The sequence below is a fragment of the Lolium rigidum genome, chromosome 6 (genome assembly GCF_022539505.1).
Source record: "Lolium rigidum isolate FL_2022 chromosome 6, APGP_CSIRO_Lrig_0.1, whole genome shotgun sequence".
Lineage (NCBI taxonomy): Eukaryota > Viridiplantae > Streptophyta > Magnoliopsida > Poales > Poaceae > Lolium > Lolium rigidum.
In genome coordinates, this window is record NC_061513.1 from 321071126 (window position 1) to 321077125 (window position 6000).

Genomic DNA, 6000 nt, shown 5'->3' on the forward strand with positions numbered 1-6000 from the left:
TTCTCCCTCCCTGTCGCCTCTTTGTGTGGCAGCTGGAGATCGCGAAGCGCCTCCTCAGGACACGTCCGTCAGCGGCAGGGGCGTCTACACTGTGCTCGGCATCTCCAACGCCATCGCCAACCTCCACAGTACGGCCGTACTGATCCATGTATGAGATATGGAATTTCAGTTTCCTATCAGTAGCCTCAAATCTGTATTATTCTCTCTGTATTTTTTTATCGGTCCGCGCCATCTGCAGGCGAGTCTCCGCCTTCTGTGCGACGCCATCCGTGATCCCCTCTCCTACACCGAGGGGTTGACGCAGCACAGCTCAACGCCACTGCCAGGTCCCCTCTCCTATGTTAATTCATGGTTTGAAGATTTGATGTGTATTTCAATAAAACATGGGTACAGATATATCTTTGTAAAACATGGCATAATATGTGGTCTCTTTTTGCTCGAGCTTTATTTATCTTTTCCATCATCGGTTAATGTTGTAAGTCCCATTTTCACAATGTCAACTGCAGATATTAGATATGTTCAGTGTTTGTAGTGCTAAATCATCAGCCTATGTTTGCCTAACTTCTGTATACACCATATGATCTGGTATGCAGTTTCATTTCAGAGATAGTATCTTATATGCATGTTCTCTAAACTCTTTGGTCATTTGAGAGTCATGAGTCTGTGATTGATATGACGTTATGAATTTGCTAACCTCAAATATGGCCACAAAAGATTTGTTAGTCATCAGATTTTAGATAGTTTTGAACCTTTTTCTGAAATGTTCAAAATAACATTTGATGTACTGATAATTTATGTATGGTTTCTGCTGCAATGCATTATTTGCTACCACATTAGAAATATAGTGGGTATTGTTTTTGACAGGGTAATTTCTTGTCTCAAGAACTGAGGCTGGAATCATGGAATTATTCTTCCGCTCTTTTTCGCATGAAGCAGCAGGACTGAACAGGCATCATTCACAATGAAGAGGAGGTATTTTATTGTTATCCTTAATTTTTTTCTTTTTCTCCAATCAAGTGCCTTTAAGTCCTCTTACTTGAATCCTTTGACATGATGTTTCTCTGCAAGGGTTGTCATTCAAGCATGTGGTATATCATATATTCATACATGTAGCTGAGAAGATATCTTAGTTGGTGGTGCATTTTTATTTCAGAATAGTATGGATGTAATCTTCATGCTATCGTATGATTGATTTGGGTTACACTCTACGCGAATGCTTACCAAGTTGTTACTGAAGTGCATCATTTCTGAAGCAATGAGGATTATTATTTGATTAGCATATACCTGCCACCAAGTTTATGCTGGGGCAGAGTACTGAAAGTCTGAAACTATTGTGTCAAGCTAATTAAGAAGTCTATTGTACCCAGCTTCAGTCTTGTGCGGAGATTGCGTACAAGCTTAGGTTTCATTGTCACTGATCCTTCACATAAAGGTAATAAATGACTGGGCAACTGAGTTTCCTTCGGCTTTGTTCATAATCTGACCCAAGTTCATTAAATGGATCCTGCAGAATAATTTTTAGTCCAACAGTGGATTTATTCACTTATTCTTATAGGACTCAAGGTGCAGCACTTCTGAAGGGGGTGGGGATTATTCTCCATTCACTGTGCCTAGATTGCAAATGTTCAGTAAGAAGCTTAGGTTTCACTAGCATGATCCGTCGCTGTAAGGTAATGAATGATTGTCTGTTGATATTCGCGAGTTCCCTTTTCACCTTATTCCCTTCAGTGTGCTTGGTTTGATGCTGCATGGTTGTCCAGGTTAGTGGAAAATCGACACTTGACACCAGTTTACAAAGTAGCGGGATGTGTTCCTTGAGAGCTTTGTAGAGCGACGGTGATGCAGTATATATGCAGCGCCGAGTTGAGAGGCATACATTTTCTTTCTGCATTCAAACATGCATCTAAATGGTGCTGAGGCGCGAGGTTATTGTGATTTTACCTCTGGGAGAAAAGGCAGGTGTGGCACAGTAGGCATGCTTTGCTTGTTTTTTATTTATTTCACATGTGTAAATTAGTGGAATTATGTTTCTTCATAGAGTAAATTCATTTCGTATGGGAACATGTAGAAACTTGATGGGCGATGAACTGCTCAGTGAAGAGGTGGTATTTTATTGTTATCCTTATAATCTTTTATTTTCTCGAATCAAGTGCCTTTGAATCCTTTGACATGATGTTTCTTTGTAAGTCTGGTACTTCAAGAACGTGGTATATCATATTTCATACATGTAGCTGAGAAGCTATCTTTGCTAGCACAATCCCTGAATGTGAAATTCATTCATGTTTCAGGTACACATTTGCCTTTTGTTTCCTGTCTTTGTTCAGATTGCTTGGTCTTACACATCATTTCACTTGACTCGGAATCTTAATGTTATGGCATGTTTAATCTTACATGTCTGAGCTGGTTTTAACTGCTCACTAGAAAAACATGATGATTTTCTAAGAGGCTGAAGTCAATTAAATATCCATATGAACTATCAGGTTGATTGTTAAGATCTGCCTTCCTCTGTGAATACTAAAAAAATTCTTCCTTGTGTACAACTGGTATGCAGGATTGCCTGGGGATGGGAGGAATCTGATTTCTACCTAGAGCATATAATAAGATGTCCACATGCTTCGTGAAAATTCCCCTCAATATAAGTTTCTTAATCCTACACTCCTTCTGCAACTTATGTTGTTGATCCACATGTTGTGTATGTTATAAGCAACACTAGGCCCGAAGCTCTCTTAACATTTGCTTGTTTCGTAAAAAATGTACTCACGACTGGGAGCAACAAGTTAATACTCTGGCCGTAGAATATGATCTAAAAGTTGCCCGTAAAGTGTATACGGGACTGGGAGAATCTAGGGACGAGTGGGTGCGCCTGCACGGCCTGCCCCTCCCGCCGGCAGCAGCACGACCCATCCGCACGCTTACCGTTGGCGGCAACCCGTGGGCCCGTGTCTCCCGAAATACACCTATCATCAATGTGAGTTGTTGTAGTATGCATGATAAATATTCAGCGCACTTCAAGGTAGCCCCTAATTTCCTTTTTTTTTACTTTCTTACACTTTATGCTGGGTCGTTTTATTGAATAGTCGCTAATGTCTGCTAAATATTCAGCACGCTGCAAGATATTTTGTATTCCAGTTGAGATTTGTGTTTCTTTATGCAATGACTATTAGCTAAGTGACAGCAAGAGTCTGCCATGAGCAGATTCCAGATCAAATATAGTCAAACTATCATTATCTTCCTTTGTGTTTACTTCAGTTGTACAAATAGGGCTTTGCTCAGTTCTGTGGATCAGCTATAGTTTATATACAAGGTATTTGTGATGGTGCATCACAAGAATATGACACCATTCTGTAAACGCCCTTTCTTCGTTGCTCTTTTGTTTGTATTATTTAAATCTTTCTCTATGACGAGTATATATATTTGAGAAGCGGAAAAGTGATTTCAAGCTATATTAAAGCGTTCTACCCATATTTTAAAGGTTGAACCACTTTTTATGGTCTTACTTGTCTTTTCTTCGTGCAATGGAAAAATATTGATGCTTTTTTGCTCTAATACCAAGGTTCGAAAAATTATAGGGATGAAAAAATTATTAATATTTTGTACTGGGTGATGGGTTATGTTGATCTAAATCATTTGTTGCTGACCTCCATCCAGGTTAATTTTGTGCAGGTTTGCTAGAACGCGAGCAGCAGTAGCTGATTGCCATTCCTTGAGGATCTAGAACGCGAGCACCAGGAACCTCGACGAGCCTGCTCCTAAACGCCTCAAGAACATACTCACTGATTTCATTCCTCTTATGTGTCTGCATCACCGCAGGAGGATTTGAAGAAACTTTCTTCGATTTCTCCATCAAGGTCGACAACACGGTGAGCCACTTAGATCCTGGTTTTCTTCTCATATTCGCTTGAGAATGGTTTTGTCCTTTGTTTGCTACAAATATAATTTTCTCGGTGTATTTCCTTTATAGAAGACAAAGAAGTCCATCATCCAGAAGGAGAAACACAGAACTACTGAATCACATGGACAATGGCAACGAAGTTGTCAACGAGGTCTCTGCCCTTTTGGGCCGTTTCCTACTCTTGGTTGTTAGATAATATCAAATTACTTTGGTCAATATTCTTGCTCAACTATATATTATTTACTTCATGGGTGCGGTACTGCATATTTTGATCGATTACCAAGTATTATACTCTCCATTTCTTTACAACTTTCTAAACTCGGGGTGAGATTTTCTAATGAAAGAATTCAGGAGACAATACCGAGTATCAACAACACTCTAGAGATTAATTTCATTGTCATGCAATATTGAATGATCTATGTTTATTAAATTTCCTCTCTTTTGCTTATGGTGACATCCTGTTATCAATGGATCATTAGGTGTGTTATGTGCACCATCGTGACCTACATCGATAACACTACGAGGTCTTCTGCGGTGCTAAAGCTAAAGGTTGAGGAGTGACACATACAGGAGGAACAAATGGAAAGGAAGGCGAAACGGGGTATATATATTGAATTTGTGATAACGCTCGAGAGATTGGAGCTGGGTTATTTTGATCAATCTTGGCAGAGCTCGGTAGATGAATGAGAAATTCCCTCCAATAAATTGGTTGTTGCGTATGCGTGTGATAATTGGAAAGGAGAAACGGTAGAAGCATCAATTGTCACCATGTTATAATGTTATATGAGAAAGTGCTTTTGTATGTTTTATTTGTTTTATCCCGTAGCAACGCACGGGCATTTTTACTAGTACTGAAAGAAAAGGGAAAAAGCAAAACCAGTTCGCTCGATCTGGTCCCACCCACGTTTCTGCGTTCGTCTTCATCGTTGACTCACGCGAGACGCTGAGAACTAGCAACGATTGCCAGATTCCGCTCCTTGCGCGCACCTTCTACCTGGCCACCGTGGATATCGGCGCCGCCCCACACTGCCTAGGCCGGCGATGTCCTGGAGGCCGATCGATTTTATGCCCCGGATTCCTCTCATTGTGCGCCTTCTCCCTCGGCCACCTCTCCTTCCATGGACGCCCCTGCCGCACGTGCGCCTCCATGGCCGGACCAAGCAGGACATCGTCGCTCGACCCGTGGAGTGATGGGGCCAAGACGCCTCGCCGTCGGTAGCTGCTGGGCACCAAGCAGACTCTCCCGTGGATGGCAGGCCAGGGAACTCGCGGCGGAGCAGGGTCGTAAGCTGCGTTGGAGGCCGCGCTGCCGCGCTGGTGGAGTGCGCACCGCCGACACCTGCGCGGGCGGCCTCGCCGTGTAGGCGTTCCCTGCATATGGCGGGAGATCGTCATCAAGCCGGCGAGGTAGGGAAGGCTGTGGACCGGAGCAGACAACCAGCGCAGGTGTTGCGGTGCACGGTCGATCTGGGCTATGGGGTGGCGTTGATGGTGCGGTTGGGGAAGGAGTTGGTGGTTGGGACCTGATATATTTTTCGTCAAGGACCAACGCAATTGTACAAGGGTAAAAAAGTCATCTTAGGTATCTAGTTAACACTGTTGATGTTAAAATTGCACTAGAGGGCCATATAAGGAATCAACTGAAAATTCAGGGTCAAAAAGGGAACGAATTTTTTTTGGAGGCTAAAAAAGGAAACCAAATTTTAACTAGGGCCAAATAAGGAATTCTCTCAATATTTAGTCCATATAAATACATCTGTATCTAGACAAATTTACGTCAATTAATTTAGAACGAAAGACTGACGGTCGATTCGAAAAAGAAAAAAAGTAGTTCATTCGTTCACACAAAAATAAAATAAAAGGTACTACTATTTTTTTTTGGAGTGTAAAAGGTACTACTAGGTTCGCTGGGCCGCTGTGCAAAGCCCATTCTGCGAGTTTGGGTTGAAATTATTTGAATTTTCCAAAAGAAGCCTGGTCTGGCCCGGCCCGGCCCGTGTTTTAGTGGGCATCATGGCTTTCTTCTTCTTCTTCCATCGAGCAAAACAATACTCTTCCCCACCCCTGCTAAAACCCTAGGCGGCGGCGGCCTCCTCCTCCTCCTCCTC

General features: G+C 42.3%; 1 long non-coding RNA gene across 3 annotated transcripts; it reads left to right on the forward strand.

The window, feature by feature from the left end:
• The first annotated feature begins 267 nt into the window (after positions 1-267).
• Positions 268-2460, forward strand: LOC124668070. Of its 3 annotated transcripts, none has more exons than XR_006991545.1 (4): positions 268-326; positions 884-972; positions 1368-1432; positions 1556-2460. It is a non-coding gene; the product is annotated as an uncharacterized LOC124668070 (long non-coding RNA). The 3 variants fall into 3 exon arrangements; XR_006991546.1 differs by lacking the exon at positions 268-326 and having other exon boundaries at positions 749-972; positions 1556-1670; positions 1761-2460; XR_006991544.1 differs by lacking the exon at positions 268-326 and having other exon boundaries at positions 749-972.
• The last annotated feature ends 3540 nt before the right edge of the window (positions 2461-6000 follow it).